Genomic DNA, 18,113 nt, shown 5'->3' with positions numbered 1-18,113 from the left:
GATAAATAGCGATTATAAAATTTCATTCAGCTTTCTTGCAAATCTCAAACGTACTAAACTAACTACTTTATATCGATATAAACGGCAATCACGAAGCTCACATGCAGAATTGTTATGGGGTCTGCGCTTGTGTCGCGCGGTGGTGTAGCCCCGAGCCCCGGGTGGTGTAGCGCGAGGTGTAGCCCGACTTGAGCTTTTTGCCCTAGAGGAAGGTATTCACCTTGCCCGCCAGGTTGTCACCGATCACCCAGAACGGAGTTACGACCGGGTGGAAATACTGACTGACTGCACTGAGGCACTAAAGTGCCTCATTGGTCCAACCAGGTAATACAGCACCGCCCATGCTATCAAGCGGAAATGCGAGGAACTCAGGGCTGACTCTGGAGTACTGGTAACGGTACGCTGGATTCCTGGCCATTAAGGGGACCCAGGAACGGAGAAGGCTCATGAACTAGCGAGCGAGGCTTCTTTACACCATTCCCAGTTCATGCTGCCTGTAAGACCATGTACGCTGCTTACTGATCCAGATGTGGAGCGCCACCGTCGACGTAATCGAAGGAGGCATGAATTGGCCGCTACTATTCTCCCATGCGGCGACCCCACACCCCCTGGTCTACCCCGAGGTGCTCAGGTGTTCTTCAACCGGGCGCGGTCGGGGTACGCATAATAGATGACGTGGTTTCTCGATGGTGGAACTACGCTCCCCAAACTACATCCCACGATGGAAATCTCTCTAACACTGGTTCCGCTGCAACGTTTCCTAGACCAGTCCATTGCTTTGCCTGCAACACAGAAGTGACCCCCACAATCTGCCATCTCGTCTGGGACTGTGGGGCATTCGATCGGCTTCGCGCCAAATATCGTCCCGCCTGGGTCCTCTCCTATGAGGACTGGATCAGGCCACGTGATCGACACCAAGCTACGTTGGCTGCGTTGTGGCACTTCGTTTGCGAGGCAGCCATGGCCGGACATTATTAACCCCTCCGTTAAGCCTGTGGCGTCGAGCCATCCAAATAAAAACATTTGTCTGTCTGTCAGCCCCGCGCTTGCCCATCAGGATTGCTAGGTTGCGCTGTGTCACCCTTCCAAACCCCCTCATCTCCGTTTTCTTTCTGCTGACTCGCGGACGGGCGTAGCGGTGGCGTCGGCCGGCCTAGCCTGGCTGTGCCGACGCTGCTGCGTTCGGGATGCCGCCACCGTGATTCCCAGGTTACGGCTGGCAGAATTCCTGGTTTCACTCTTGGTAGAGCCACGTGTGTGAAATCAGGTCACGTCCCATGGGCAATTTTTGTGGATGTCATTTCGATATTTGCTTTCCAACCATGTTTACAGCGAGGATTCGAGCCAAATTGTAAAGTGTAGCCATCGCAGATACAGGTCCCGCACTCCATCGTTTGAAATTACATTTACTAGCTTCACAGCGCGGAGACAGATCAGGGACGTCAAGGAGAGGGACAACAAACAAGAGCTTGCTTGTTGTCCTTCTCCTTGACGTCCCTGCTCAGTCTCCGCGCTGTGAAGCTCATGGATCACCAACCAGCCGGAACCTTCACGCTTTCAATTACTTAGATGTAAAAATTTATGGTGCCTATATTTACGACGTTGGAAGCCTCAACCGGGGTTTCGCTTGCACATTTTAGACGCTAAAACGCTGTTTTTCGCCCTGGAAATCAAGCCTCCATTTATGACGTTCCATTTATGTCTCTGTTCAAACGTGACAGAAAAACGTAACATGTGGGACTACGTTATTCAGTTATACAAATTTTCAACATTTGCAGGCCTAACTCCCCGAAGCAGTGCCTGTGCAAGCATAAACGCTCTTGTGGACGGAACCGGAATAATTTCTTTCACTTTCGCAGGTCTTTCATTGTCGCAGGTCTTTCACCTGCGACAATACCTGGAAACAGGGTTGTTTTCGCATTTGCCAATATATAAAAAGCATGCACAGCAACCGCGACCGAACCAGAGTCCTTGTGCTCAGCAGCACGACGGCTTAGCCTCCTTAGCATCCTTGGCGAGCATAATGTAATCGTCTATGTGACTGGTGTCGGCAACTTACGGTACCCAAATAAAGATCCCGATGTATTGACGCTGTCTGACTTCAAACTCAACTTTGTCGAGGTTTTTGGGACCAACACTTTTCGGCCTACCAGTTTTCACCAAAGATCCACTGCGTGTGAGGGTACTGAAAATACAGGAATACTTCCCCGAGCTATGAGGAAGGTTGTGTTCTTCTCCAATTCGTTAGATTTTAATGATTCCCACCTCAATTGTGACCACGATCACTTCTTTCTTTGAGGAACCTGTTACCTACTTTTCGCGTTTATGATCATAATCATCGCTTACTCTTGGCGGGCATTGAGTGCGTTCGCCAGATAAAAGGCTTCCGCCTCAGTGCTGTTACAGCTACCAGCGCCTTCATCTGAATTTTCCTTTAAAATACCGCGTAATTATTCATTACAATGAATTTTGAAGGAAGAATGAACCCCCGTGTTTGATAAATAATCCACCCTAATCCTTCACATATTAATCTATTCTACCTTAATTCGTCCCAATAAACCAACCACGCTGGCTCAACGGCTAGGGCGTTATGCTGCCCAGCCCAAGGACGCGGGTTCGATTCCCGGCCCTGCTGGCCGCTTTACTGGTGGAGCTGAAAAGCGAAAACGCCCGTGGGTTCGAGATTTCGGCGCACGTAAAGATCCCCAGGAGGTCAAAATTTATCCGGAGCCCTCTACCACACCCGCCTTATCTCCTGTGTAGCGACACCGACACTAAACCTCACAATCAATCAATCAATCAATCAATCAATCAATCAATCAATCAATCAATCAATCAATCAATCAATCAATCAATCAATCAATCAATCAATCAATCAATCAATCAATCAATCAATCAATCAATCAATCAATCAATCAATCAATCAATCGATCAATCAATCAATCAATCAATCAATCAATCAATCAATCAATCAATCAATCAATCAATCAATCAAACAATCAATCAATCAATCAATCAATCAACCAATCGATCGATGAATCAATCAATCAATCAATCAATCAATCAATCAATCAATCAATCAATCAAACAATCAACCAATCAATCAATCGATCAATCAATCAATCAACCAACCAACCAACCAACCAACCAACCAACCAATCAATCAATCAATTCACCTCTACACCCTTTTTTTCCTTCATCCCTTTTAACACTATCAATCACAAATCTCATAAATTACCGCATAACATCAATATTAAAGTGAGAGTACATGGTCGCCAATTCGCATCCGCGTGGCTAGCTGTTCTCTACACCAAACATCAGGTCGCTCAGTTGCGGAGGAAACGTCCTTGTTTTTAATCATGGATGAACCAGAATGCGTGCTTTGTTGCCCTTACATCGGGTTTATTTTGCTACCACTTGTGTTGACTCCAACAAAGAAGACGGCTGCTCCCAGTTTCGGGAGATATCTGGGGTTTTCACCTTTTCAGAGAGGGTCAGTAGTAAGGATGTGAACACCTCAGCAGCCCTCAGAGCTAACTTAAAAAAAAACAGGGAAACTTGCACTCCTGTGCGAGACTTGAATGACGAAGCTGTTGCAGAGGAGCATTGCCGGACACATGCTTAAGTGCCAGTATCATTATTTATTCGCATAGTTGGGGTGCTAGTAATCGTCGTCTTATGCACAAAAGAGGTCCTCATCTTCTTCGCGGCTTGTGGTAGATGCAAAGTCATCCTCAGCATTGTATACATCTAACAGCTCTTGCTCATCGACTCGAGGCGCCGGTGGCGAGATCTGCAAGCCGTCTCGGGAAGGAGTGGCACACTCGTAGCCATGTCTCCAACTGTTTTGGATGGCTTCTAAAGAATGCAATGGTCGCGGTGACCTCTGCCAAGCCGGATGTGCGTACGCGCTCTACCGAGCGCGTGTTCACGACGACACGAGAGCGAGCGAACGAGAGGCGTATGCTATGGCATGTCCTTCTGGTTCGGAGCAAGTGTTGGCACGGTTACGGCGAACGCTGGAGTTTTTCTTCTAAAGCCGCGGCGTGAGCCACGTACTTGGCGGTCGCCGCGAGCCGCGCACTCACCAGCGCTCGGTATTTTCTTGCTCCTCGGGGTTCTTGGCAGTTTTTTTTTAACACGAAAGTGTTTCATGCCGGGGTACAGCAAGACCTCGCCGACGTCATATCCGTCACGGAAACGACATCGCCACTGAAGCGGAGGCGCTAGGTTTCGAGCTCACGATCACTCTGCCCTCAAGGTGAGGTGTGAGATGCTCTGACAATTGGGATATGAACTCACGCCATTTTAGCTCTACGAACGCGCCCTATGCCCATCGCTACAACAATATCGGTTCAGATGGGGCTGCCGCAGAGGAGACGTGAAGCGAAGTAGTGCGTCGTGACGCTAATGAGCGCCGATATTTGGCGCTACTGCTGCGGGTGCGACGGTCCCGCGTAAGAAAAGCTGTAAACGACGCGGGTTGGCGAATGTGTCGCTCATTGGTGCTTTGGTGCGCCGAGAGACGCCAGCGGGAAGCGGAACGCGTTTACGCATTGACGGTTTAAGCTGCGAACTCTGCCTCTCGCGTTTCACGGCCTGATATCGTCGCAACGCAACCGTCTGCGTTTACAGGCCACGGAGCAGGACCGAAATAGTCGCACCTTTGCCGAAGTAACCCGCCAGCAGGACTTCGGTCTCCAAGCACACCCACAAGACAGTCGCCGACCCGCAAATCATGCTCCTTTTGCTGCAGAGGACCATGACCTCACCAAACGATTCGCTGACAACCAGTTCGGTTTCGTTAGCACGGTTTGCGAGCGCGTGTGGTTTCCTTCGGGTATACGCAGTGCTCCGGCCGGTGCAATCCATTGTTTAATGTTGGAAAGTCTGGCGGTGCCATTCTGATGAAATATAAATAGCGGGAGCAAGTTCATATCAGTGCACAATAAACATTGAACTTCTCTGCAAAGGCGCATTTCACTTTCGTGTTTTACCGATTCCTATTAAATAGGTATCACCCACATTTATTCTAATATGACGCACTCTTAGCATTTGCCCCTATCCTGGTGTCTGCACCATTTTCTGTGAAGTAGCCATTGATTTCACAATTTCAGTGCTGAAACGGTCATGGAGCCAGCTTGCCATTGGCTGACCTTGCCTTTTCTCTTCCCCTATTACCCTCCTCCATCTCTTCTTGCGCAATGTATGAACGATTAGACGCCTCTACTTTTGGAGCCCTGTTGCCGCGAATCGGCTGTTGCCGTGAGAGGCACCGGTGGCGCCTCTCTCACCATCGGGAGACAGCGCGAGGCTCCTGCTTAACCTTGGCCGATCTTGTGACACATTCGCTACCAGACCTTTCCATGTTTTGCACCAGAAGGAAGAGGCTTGGGGCAGAACAACTGTGGCTTAACTAGTAGCAAGGCTGCAAAAACTAGGAACACAAAACAAACCCTTGAAATCGGTATTTTGACCCGGCGCGGTGGCTCAATGGCTAAGGCCTTGCGCTGCTGAGCACGAGGTCACGGGTTCGATTCCCGATGACGGCGGCCGCTTTTTTGGTGGACGCGAAAAGAAAAAAACGCCCGTGTTTACGAGATTTCGCCGCACGTTAAAGATCCACAGGTGGTCAAAACTAATCCGGAGCACTCCACTACGGCGCGCCTCATCGCCTGCGTTGCGTCGGCGCGTTAAACCCTGCAATCAATCATATCTATCAAATCAATCAAATCTGTGTTTTTCGGCAGTGGAGGCAAGGTTTGAGTGATACAATTTTTGCGGATTTCATTCTGGGCTCCAACGGTTGATAGCGGCTTCTTTCGCCGCATAGTCCAGTTCGGTTGTTGCAGCTACACCGAATGAGAGACTCTCGAGGTGAAATCGAACGGCACTAAAATAAAAAAAAATTGAAGGACATGTTGTAATGCGACCATCAAAGTTTGGTGCAATTATTTCAAACAATAGAGCATGTGTATTTCATAACCCCCAAATTCTTTCTTCTTTTATTGGTTCATCGACAAACGGCGGCAGAAAATATGGCGGAAGAAAGTAAGTCAGGTTTTAATTTTTTTTTTTTGCTAAAATCACAGCGCGCTCCGACGATGCTCGGCGGTCTCCGCGAGGCACGCGCTCACGAGCACTCGGAATTTTCTATGTATTTTTTTTTCAACGCCGAACTTACATCCAGGGTCAGAAGCCCCGCTGTTGAAAAAGCAGGCAAAGCCTTGACTCAATTTTTTTATCCAAATCACGCAATCTAAAATCTCCGCTCAATCATTCGCAAACTTTTGTATAATTCTTAGGACGATATGTAACTTCAGACGGCCTTATCAGATAAGTATGATTGTGAGATTTTGGATCGATGCAATTAGAGCTGCGAGCAGAGCGCAATCGACTATGATCTCAGACCACCTAAAGGAGTCCTAGGAACAGATTTACTGTGGTTCCAATATTTCCATTATTCTGGGAAAGATTGTGCAAAACAAAAATGGACAGTTTTGAAATCTATCATTTTTGGTGGAAAGACTTCCGATATAGTAGAAAGTAAAAAGGTTTCATTTAACTGAATGTTGGCGCTTTTAAAAGTTAGACGAATAGAAGTAGCTTTTTTCCTATAGGTATCGTGTAAAAAAAGGAAAATAAGTTGAAATATTCAGTAAGAATAAAAGTTTCCGGTTACTATAATCATTATCATATGAAACCGTGAGCATCTTCACATTGTAAATCGCTGAATTTAGCACACACACACACACACACGCACACAACACTTTTAAGAAGGTCATGCGTATACGATGAATGGTTTATTTTAACAACAATGAACGCAATAAACAGCCTGTCGGGGCGCTCTTTTTCTATACGTACCCTTGCAAGGCTAACAACACATGGTATTATTAAAGCGCTATTCGTGCCATTTGGCTCGTTTGATCTGCTGATTCATACAGTTTCAAAATGTTTATTTATAGGGATGTTGTAGTAAAAGAGTTCAATGAACGTTTTGTGGTCGCTTGCTTTTTCTAGCATATCATAGATGCATGCTATATTGGGATAATTTGTTGTGACTGGCCCCAACCTATACCCTTAAGTAATATATGTGAGTTAAGTGATTAAAGTGGACCATGTGAAAACACTGGCGAAACTCGACTGGGAAGAACGTGTTGCTGACAGCGTTGGTTTAGGCTTAAGAACAAGATAAGTAGCGGAAATAAACGACACACGAGAACTAGGGCAGAGCTAGGCGCTACTCTTCGAACAATTTATGATAAAAAAAATTAGAAGCATTTTTACTGGAAAAGGCATTATTCAGATAAATTTTTTTCTTGAGGCACGTTGGTATGCGTATGATGTGGTGGTCATTGCGGATGCCTGTATGTAGAGAAAAATATACCACGTTAGCCTTTGCTACTACACAGTTGGACGTCCTCAGTAACAAAGTGGCCGGTAAAATGCCACCCGCATGGGTAACGAAATGGCTTAATTATTGTTTTACGCTGTTACGAAAATCAAGTGATTTTTAACCCAGCGTTTCGCAAACGGGGTCCGCGGACCCCAAGTGGTCCGCGAGGGAATTTCAGGGGTACGCGAAACCCTCCCCAAAACTTTTCAACCACCCCATTCATTTTTCCTTCTTGCTAAACTATGCTGGAAACGCAAAAAGGTTGTTTCGCAACATTACGTTTTATTTATAGCGTAGCTAGTGTAGTGTAGCCTATGATCTAACGTTGGCTTTTTGTAGACGTGCCATTTACGCGGAAACGCCAGCCACTCAGAGGTAGCTTGTATACGTTTGGTGACAATTAGCTCCAAGAGCAGCTTTTTTGACAAAATGACACGCATCAACATAAAAGTGCGACACAAAAGGGGAGCATTGATAAGTAGGTTGGGGACTTTATCTACAAGTGAAAATTTTTGGAAATTACGTCCCGGATGGAAATAGTCCTTTGCGGTGTTCCCCATCACTTCTGGAAGCCCGGTAAGGGTCAAACGACCCACTCATGACTGAGAATCGCTGTGTTAACCTAATAATAATGTCCACTGGGAATTGGAACATTTTTCCAGAGTGTCAATTGTAGCGCCTTTCAGTGTCCTCTATCTCGTGTGCCGTTCTATTTGTGGTAATTTGCATGTTTCCCTCGCCACATGTTAACCAACCCTCATTGCACTAGATTTTCTTTTCGTCACAACTTGTTGCCCGAGGTAAGAACTAATTATGCCAAATTTAGTCTACTTCTTTCTCCTGTTTTTTCTTGGAATGATGTACCACTGCCAATAAAGGTATTTAGCTCACTTCAACCATTCAAAAGAAAATTGAAGATGTTCTTAGTTACTCACCTCTTACTCCCACAAATATTATACTTGTGTGAAATTTTGTTCATGCTCTATCTGTTGTCGATTGATTCCAACTTTCCCATTTTTTTCTACGATATATCATATTTTTCATTAATACCCTGTTGTTAAATGATGTGTGTTAAGATTTGTATAACGTCTGCAACAACTCCGGGTTGTTTTGTGCTCAAAATTTGTTATCTCCAAAGCAACTAGCATAGGACGCCCCGCTCGCGGTTTAGAAGCCTTGGGACCTCGTCTTGTTAATTCACCCCAATGTTCATACACTCTTGCACTTCCCTGAATAAATTTTAATTGGAATTTGAATGCTCTTAGAAACGTTCGACTCGAGTAAGGCTCAATTTTATAGATGACATCAACCAGTCCACTGCAGAGCAACAGAATCACCGGCTAGGTACAATTAGGTGTTTAAACTTTTTCTATAACTTCCTCGAAAGATGTAATTAGTAATCTATAAAGCCTCATTGGCTCCCAGGAGACCATAGAAAGCGATAAAAAATAATTTTACCCTTTCGCGTATCCTCTTGGTGTCTGCCTCCTCGAAAGGACACAAGGAAAGCCCCAGTAAATTGTACCTAATTATTTCTGGCTTACGATTTCTGACTGTTATGACAAAGCCCCACACTGTTTTAATGTTGTTATCCGAAACCCACGTTTTGTTGGAAACAATTACGTCAGCTGAGAAAGATGAACATTTTTACTTTGATAGTCGAGTTTTGTAAGCGCGGGCCAAGAAAAGTTGACACCGTGTTGGTTAGCCCGTAGAGACTTACGCTTTTAGGGGCGAAGCTCCTTAAGGCGTGGGTCTGTCCATCCTCGACGTATGTATGTAGCCACCTCTAGTTTAGTTCTTGGATTGTTTACTAGATGGCGGGGAGCGTTGTAATAAAATCCGTTCCCTGTTGGCGCGCGCTCGGAGTCGCCCGATGGATAAGGCTGCAGATGTGCGAGCCCGCGAGGCAGAAGCGCTCCGTGAAGCTGCGCGACGCCGCCGCCAAGATCCTGCCGTACGAGAGCGGGAGGCCGAAGCGTGTCGTCTGGCTGCGCGACGACGCCGCCAAGATCCCAGCGTTCGAGAACGAGAGGCCCAAGCGTCACGGCAACGGCGCGAGGACCCTGCCGTACGCGAAGCGGCACGGCTGCGGCGCGAAGAGGATCTCCAAAACGTCAGAGAACGGGAAGCGGCGAGAAAGCGCGCGTATCGGCAGGCAGACCCCGTTGCAGTGAGAGCTCGTGAGGCGAGCATCAGAGAGCATCAGGCGAGCTCAGCCCCAAGGTGCCGACGCGCGGTTTAAGCGAGACTTTCTAGACGTTACGTTCCGACACAGATGTAGTGGGCGAACTTTCACTGAAGAGTCACAGTTTTACTGATTATTTCCCCTCAGGAGCTTCGCCCACTCATCATCATTCACCCCGTGGATATGCTGTGAATTTTTTTTTAGTTTAAGCGGCACGCATCCGCATCAACAGGCTGTTCCTTCCTCGCGAAGCCCTAGGAGACGATTGCTGTTGTCGTAATGTAAGAAAAAACTTGAAAATGGAGGTTGCTTAAACACACTTGCAAGGACTAACTCTGGTCACGTTTGGCTTCGACAAACTCCCGCAGTTTTTCTCCGGCAACTCGGTTCTCCTCGTGAAGCCTTCCTTCAGCCAACCCATTTGAGACACCATCTTTTAATCTTGCTATAATTTCTTAAAGCTTCACTCTTTAGTGAATTATTATTAAATCACACAAAATTAGGCTTCTGAAACTTTGGTTGCGGTTCGTCTTTCGGTTGGAACGTTCAATATCTCCTATGTTAAACCTCAAGCGAGTGGTCAAATATTTATTACATTTGTTTTAATTTGGTGCACCGTTCTTTCCAAAGCGCAGGAATGTCTTTCACAATAAATTTGCACTATCTCATTCTGTTCTTCACATCCTCCACGCGTTATAAGTTTAAAATATAGTGTTCAATACACCGGAGCAAACCCTGGGCTTGGAGGCGGGTTATAGTGGAGGGTTCTGGATTAATCTTGACTGCTAGGTAATTTCAGTGTGAACGGGACGCTTGACACACAGGCATTTTTGCTTTTGGCCTCCATGTCCGGCCAGGATCAAACCTTTTGTTGACCCTTCACTGGTTTTCATGGTATTCATGGCAAAGTATAACTTCCATTTGTCTTGTCTAATCTGGAGCCTACCAGGACAAGCATTCAAGCAACATGCAAGCTGAGACATGAGCCATAATAGAAAATATCTCATAATCGAAGTTTTTTGTTGACCATTTTATGCTTTTTCTGGCGTCCTTACGAAAGCATAACATCCATAGGTTTTATCTAAACTTGAACCACAAGGACCTGCTTCATAACAACATACAAACACCATACGGCATATGAAATACAGCAAATATTCTCAGAATCTAGGCCTTTTTTGGGCATTTGCTATGTTCCATGGCGTTCTTGAGAAAGTATAACTAACCGATGCTTTGCCAAAAATAGAGCCGACCTGGCCCATCTCCGCAACAATATACAAGGGCAAGAAAGCACGAGAAATACAGGAAAATATCTCACAATCCCAGCCTATTGTTTACATTCACTGTTTTTTCTGGTGTCCTTGGGAAAGTATACCTTCGATGTGTCTTGTCTAAACTGAAATCAACGTGCACCAGCTCGCAACAACATACAAAAACATACAGCACGCAATACAACACAGCGATACAACGAAAGATATTGCTACGTTTTGTGGCGGACGTGGGAATGGTTTAATGTCAAATTGTCGTGTCTCGAGAAGTATCATTGTAAAATTTCTATCCATATCACTAGCTATTATTTAGGCGTACTAGACCACATTTGCGAGCCCGCCCACTGGTGTCCGCTTAACCAAGCTTGTCCTAATTCCCTTATCTTGAGTTAGTTGCTAATGATTGCGGCGAAAGAAGAACCAACGGTTGCGAATTGTTTCCCTTCAAGAGACAGTGCTTCAGTTATTTTAAGGGAAACAAGACCTCTTTAAGAAGAATGAATATTCGTGCTTTTAACGCTTAGCCCCACGACAAAACAAAAGGCAGTAAAATTATTTCATGAAGTGTCTTGTAAAAGTAAAAAAAAAATAGCCGAAGCTGTTAAGACCATCAAATGACTTCGCAAATACCCCTCTGGTTCTCATCTTTTGGAGTGATCATTGGCGCGTTTCACATGCCTTAGCTTATGCCCCACATACAGTAATACTTTTATTAAGATAATTTTTTTTAAACGAATAATTTAGTTGCACAACTCTGGGGACCCCAAATAGGGTTTCTTAGCCCTCTTTAAATTTAAGGGATCTTGCGGTACTAATAAAAAATTACATGCTGATAAATTTTATTTGCAAGACTATTACCCGAGTCGAGAAAACCTAAAACCAGCGTCTTAAGCACTCTAAATGACCACTGCTAGCCATAAAAAAGCGCAGATAGCATTTTTATGCAGCTTATCTGGCCCACAAGGCAGAAGAACAAGGTTCAGCACCCTTTCCAACTATCACCTTCCCGTTTTCGGCCGGAGCGCAACTGTTCGGAGTCGTCAGGCCGGTAAGGAACCGACTTCTGCAATTTTTGAAACTTGACCGCCACTGTTGGCTAGAACACGTGGTTCGTTTCCCGCCTGCTTTGGTTGGGCCTCCTTGTTTTGGCTAGGCAGTAACGAGATAAAGCTCCGCGTAACGTGAGCTGGACCTTCTCCGACCACTGAGGTGCAAAGCTTTGGGCCAGGAAGTTTTTCGGTAGCTTCAACACGAATTTTGGCCTAAACGGGTCAAGCCAATTCTGAAACCCGGAGTACTTGCATCTCTTAGAAGGCTGCTACCGAGGTATGTACGCACGGGAGACATTTACAGCTGCTAAATCTAACACGCAACGATCACGTCCATCCTAGCTCAAACCATGCTGAAAGTAAAACAGAGTGTGCCTGTATGCCGAACTACCGGTCTAACGGGTCAATATTTTCGCATTTATGTTGACGGGACGGATGTGTTGGACGAGTAAATATTCATAAACCAGCCTGAGTAATTCCAGCTTTTCCCTGGATTTTAAAACAAGAATCTGCATAGAGCATACAAAAAAGTGGTCGAGTCCCCGTACTTTTCTAGCCAACGCTCTCCTTTTATGACACAAAGTAGCAAAAGAAGGCATTCTATTATACGTCAAAGTTTGTTTTTATTAACGTATGCTTCACTATGACACCCAGAATATACCCCATTATTTCTAATATTCGCGCAAACCACTTTACTAATGGAGTCATGAACTGCAAAAAAAAGCAGTTTTGGCGGTGGTTACGAGCGCTTTAAGGAAAGTTTGTGTGTACGTTGTAAAGGAAATCGCCGAAGGGCTGGCTGAAGGGCTTTTCGGTGAATTTTATCTTTAAGAAAACGGGCTCATACGACGGGACTAAGCAAATGAACACACACCACAGGCCCTGTGTTGTGTTTGCGTACTTACTCCGGCATCTGCACTGTTTTCTCAAAGTTATAAATACACCTTAAGAAACTGACGCAATATTTTTCAAGCAAACTTTAAAGTAATCCTGTTCAATGTAATGGATTACAGCCTATATGTTACTGTAATACAACAAAAGTAGAGCATTTTTTCTGCTTAGGTGCGTTAATCAGTCGCATCGTCCGCCTAAACGTTTGCTTTATTATGCAACCAAAGATTAAAGTGTTCCTCGTTGTTTGCAGTGAGGTGCCACGTCATCATGAAGAAAATTCTGACGCTGATGAGAGTCCTGGCAGCAGCACTCTTTCAAGACTGTTTTTGCCTCACAGAGAAGGAACGAAAATTCGCGACAGCGAACAATGATTTCGCTTTCGGCCTCCTCAAAACTATTCCAAGCTACGGAAGTAAGAACGTCTTCTTCTCTCCATACAGTCTTTCCGCCGCTCTGGGTATGACATATTTAGGTGCCCGCGAAGCGACGCAGCTTCAGTTGTCTAAAGTGCTTGGCTATGCAAATTATGGTCTGCATCCTCCGGATGTTGAGGAGTTGTTTGCCATGCAAACCAGCCGCCTCCAAGGCGAAGCTGCCCTGGTTGGCCTCGACATGGCGAACGGGCTCGCAGTTCAAGAGGATTCCCGGGTTCTGGAAACGTACTATGCTGCAGTTAACCGAAGCTTCAACGCTGACCTCTTCGGGCTTGACTTCGCCCAGAATGGTCAGCAGGCGGTGGACACTATCAACGCGTGGGTGAAGCAGGCGACGCATGATAAGGTCGAGAAGCTGTTTGAGGACCCTCTTGATACCGACACGAGGCTAGTATTGCTGAACGCCATCGTTTTCAAGGGACTGTGGGAAATCGAGTTCAAACGCGAGCTCACCACAAAACGTCAGTTTTACAATGGTCGCGGGGACCCCACAGAGGTGGATTTGATGAACCTGCTCGTGAAGACGAACTATGTATTGGACGCGAGTCTTCAGGCCCATGTCTCTACCGCGGCGTTGACTATAGCATGGTCATCATGCTGCCCGTGTCTGATAGGAACAGCCTGCAAGCTCTCAAGGAATTTCTTACGTTTGCCTCGTTTGATGCCGTCATTTCTTCGCTGAGGAACACAACCATCGACTTCTACCTTCCCAAGTGAGTATCTCTACGAAAGAGCCACTCTAGACTCCTCTTTTTATTTTTAACAGCTATGTACATTATGGTCTTAAGTTTTCAGCCACACGGTTCCAGAAACTGTTTGAAAACTTGAAGGTCGCTTGTTTTATCGTCAGGCAAACATATTTATACCCAAAAGGGGACAAGAAAAAGTGTAATACCGCTATGGTACTTTAAGGCTTAATGGTCATAAACAACTCCATCACCAAGCAAAGCATGCTGGTATATTCTCCCTAAAAACGAGTTGTATTCTCCCTAAAAAAACCAGAAAACAAAAAGTCAAACAGGCCAACCGCTCTCCCAGGACAGATAATTGGTGTATAATTTTGCAGTTTGATGTCTTAGTTCAATCTCACGAGCGCGCAACCAAATTCGTAATTAAAACAAAAGAACGTTCGTTTGCCTGGGTTTAGTACTGAAGCTATTGATGCTCTGTTTTGGTTTTAAAAACCGTCATCGATTTTTTTATTATACAAATGAGGAACATAAGACACCGTCGTCATTCTCGGTCGCACGGTGACAACTTTCTGAGGGGGCATTTATCATGCACACCTAGAAAGCCACCGTCAAGCCATGCGGACTTTTTCAATCACCGCGATTATTCAGTTTCGGTGAAGAAATACCAATCCCCATCAGTACTAACTGCTTTCACCGGTTCAAAGTTGGATGGAAATGGAAAACTAAAAGCCGAAAATTGCTCCCTACAACTTATCAAAAACGTTTATTTACAAATAAATGCGCTGCATGCGTATTTTAAGAGTAAACTGGGGCAAATAATAATAAAACTATTTAATAAAATACCATGGTCAGTACCCATAAAAGCACAGTCACATAGTGCTTTGTTAGCACCAAAGAATGCTCCAAAGAATTGTGAACAGTGTCATAAGCTATGAAGGGAACGGTACATAACTTTCCGCTTAAATGATGGGCAAGGCGTGAACAATTGCTTAAGAAAAAGTCGTTCTGTCAAACGCAAAGAATGAGAACAGCTTTCATATTGTGGAGGAAACTGCACACCAAGCCGCTGTTCCTGTCGTGCTCACCCCTACACAGGCTCAGCTGTGGTTAGCAACTCTGCATGCAGCCAATGAGTGTGTCCACTCCGCTATTTCTTTAGACGTTTGGTTGCAATTGTGCTTTATGTGTTGCACATTTGCAGATTAAAAATAGTGCCCCACACGGACCCACAAAGGGGCCCCAACTTCACTGTTTATGCATTTGTCGGTAGAAAGCGAGGTCAGCAGATAACCAATTCAGCTGCACCATCTCTTTAAATATCTACCAATCTAGTTGCTACAGGCGAACTACCAAAACAACAAATAAAGGATACTTATTGCGGTTGCGGGAGGTTTCCGTAGCACTAGCTCTGTGGCTGAGAAGCTGTGCTATAGAGTCCAACAACGCAGGTTGGGTTCCGGTCCGCGGCGGGTGCTTTTTAGATGGTCGAGAAAGGTCGAAAACGTTCTTGTGTCGAGGTTTAAGCTCACTTGCAAGATCCCCAGGTGGTGAGAAATATTCCAGAGCCCTCCAGTGCATCGCGCTTATAGTACAGGTGTGGCATCCGCGTCAATAAATAAATAAATAAATAAATAAATAAATAAATAAATAAATAAATAAATAAATAAATAAATAAATAAATAAATAAATAAATAAATAAATAAATAAATAAATAAATAAATAAATAAATAAATAAATAAATAATAAAAATAAATAAATAAATAAGTAAATAAATACATATAGTATCGTAGATTCAACTCATCAATGCACCAACCACCCAATCAACACATGAGTTGCAGGATGTGATCTAAACGTACTTTATTTCAAATGTAATCATTTCTCGCAGGTTCGACCTGGAGAGCCAGATGAACCTAAGGAGCGACTTGATCAAACTTGGCCTGAAAAACATTTTCGACGAACCTTTTTCCTACACCGACCTTTCGGGCATCACGGGAACCACAGACCTGGTCGTGTCTGACGTAGTTCAGCGGGCTGTCCTCAAGGTCGACGAAGATGGAGCCGAAGTGGCCGCCGATTCTGGTGTTAATGTGATCTCTCGCGGGAAAACCGAACCTCCTAAAATGATTGTAAACCGTGCGTTTCTATTCTTTATTCGCAACAGAAGTACGAAGGAGATTTTCTTCGCCGGAGAAGTTAACAAGCTCTGAGTGTAATAGTCGAGGCGGTGCTCTGAGCATTTTTTGTAGGAGGGAGAGTTATGGATACAAAATTTTGTTTATGTTCAAATCGACATTTTTTGACATGTAGCTTCTTTATTCTGCATTTTTAAGAAAGCCGTAAAAAAGCAAAGCAGTGCCCGTTTTTTTTTTTTCTTGGAGAAAATTACAGATGACACTCAAACACCCGCTATAATATACGGTGATTGAGCATATGCTGATGCATGATTTGGAAGCTCTTACACGAGCGATAACAATAGAGACCATCAACTCTGAATAAACGACCCGGCAATACTGAAAACCCGCAGAAGAGTTTCCGCCCTTTTTACTAGGAGATTTTACTGGTAACATAGAACTTCTTTATCATTACTCCTGCAGCATGTGATTTGACCTCAGTGTGAATTTCGCTGTAGTCAGTCATGAGACCATAAGTAGGACGGTTGCTGCTCCCTCTAGGGAAAGCGCGAAGCGATGTCGGAGAACATTGGCAGTGTTCATTATCCTCCGTGCGCAAAGTGTTCACCTCTAGCCGCACCTACCTCTGGGGTAAGATTGCGTGCAATAAAAAGCTGTGCTATACTGTTTTCCCAGCAATTCTTGGACGGATATGATAAAGGCGCCACGAGTTAGACGAGAAAGACCGATATTTAACATGGCGAACAAACTTGAAAAATATTCGCAATTTTTTTTCTACGTCTAGGAAACAGATGCACTGCGCTTAGACATGTGCCGGCTTTTTTCTAAAGAGTTGCGGCATCTCGCTCGTAACGTTATTTGTTTTGGAAGATATGTTTCCAAATTACATGTTATAAGACGTCTCTGCAATAAACACAATGCTTGACCAGCAAAGAGCAGAAGTATGCCGGGAGGTATTAAGGTGAAAGGCCTAAGTTTCCCATTTTGCGAAGACCAGCCTGCGTTGTTACCGCTGCAGGAAGGGGCGGCATATATGAAGAGTTAATAAAAATTTTATTTAAGTTCACACGGCACGGTAGTCTCCAGAGCAGGTGTCGAGTGCCTTACCCCTGCGCTGTTCCCCCTACGCCTTTTGTTTTTAACATCATATTCATAAGTCAGGCATTTTTTGTTAAAAAATTGCCGGCCAGACGTTGGCTTTGCAAATATACTGAAAATGCAAAATACTGAAGGATACCAAACACGTGCGGTATTCCGTTTTTGCTACACTGAATCTCATACACTTTTGGCAGTTATACGATAGTGTACACAAAATTGTGTGTTCACTGCCATCGAATCCACGACGGGGTGTCTCGCACCCTGGCAACTTCGCCAAATTATAACACGGTTACATGGTAAGCCATTTAGAGTTTGCACTCACATGAAGCACACAATATGTGTCGCAATTGGAAAGTTCTCAGCGGTGGAGCAAAAGCTGACGGTGTTTCTTTCACTGACGCTCTGACCGAGGTGTGTGACTGCCCGAAATTCGGGAGCTTTCAGATTGTGATGAGCTCGATTCACAAAACTACGAAGATCAAACGTGAAACTTCTAGAATCATGCACGTGTTGTTGTTCGCTAACGTGATGGCAAGTGAGTAGGACAGGTGCGCACTGCAGCTCATAACTTTGACTATTGGAAAACTGTGGCGTTCACCACACTGCATGTGGAAGTAATTCGCGCAACAGGACTACTATACAAAATAAATTGAATAACAGCAAGCACCATGGTGCAGCCACGGAGCCTGCCCACGTAGCTCGCGTAAAATGACCAGAAACAAAAGGGAGGAAACAAGCGAAAATGTAATATGCAGTGACGACTTCGATGGTGAGTAGCTTCATCAAAGTACCAAGTACGAACTTTCGCTTTCAAAACAGATAAGCATAACTAAAGGCCCTAAGAAATATTAACTCAGGAACGGTTTAGGAGCTGGAAATGTCCGTCGATGATGCCCGTCACGATTGAGGAAGGTACGCGCCTGGGCCATCATATGGCATCATCGCATCGACAGCATTCACACCAG

General features: G+C 45.0%; 1 pseudogene across 1 annotated transcript; it reads left to right on the top strand.

The window, feature by feature from the left end:
* The first annotated feature begins 12,038 nt into the window (after positions 1-12,038).
* On the top strand, positions 12,039-16,140 carry LOC144140853 (iripin-2-like; annotated as a pseudogene). Its single transcript, XR_013316364.1, has 3 exons — positions 12,039-12,175; positions 13,043-13,939; positions 15,804-16,140. The product of XR_013316364.1 is annotated as an iripin-2-like (transcript).
* The last annotated feature ends 1,973 nt before the right edge of the window (positions 16,141-18,113 follow it).

This window comes from Haemaphysalis longicornis, unplaced genomic scaffold (genome assembly GCF_048455015.1).
Source record: "Haemaphysalis longicornis isolate Haplotype H1 unplaced genomic scaffold, Haemaphysalis longicornis Haplotype H1 scaffold_52, whole genome shotgun sequence".
NCBI lineage: Eukaryota > Metazoa > Arthropoda > Arachnida > Ixodida > Ixodidae > Haemaphysalis > Haemaphysalis longicornis.
Note: the sequence above shows the minus strand (reverse complement) of the source record. Positions and strands in the feature narration are given on the sequence as shown.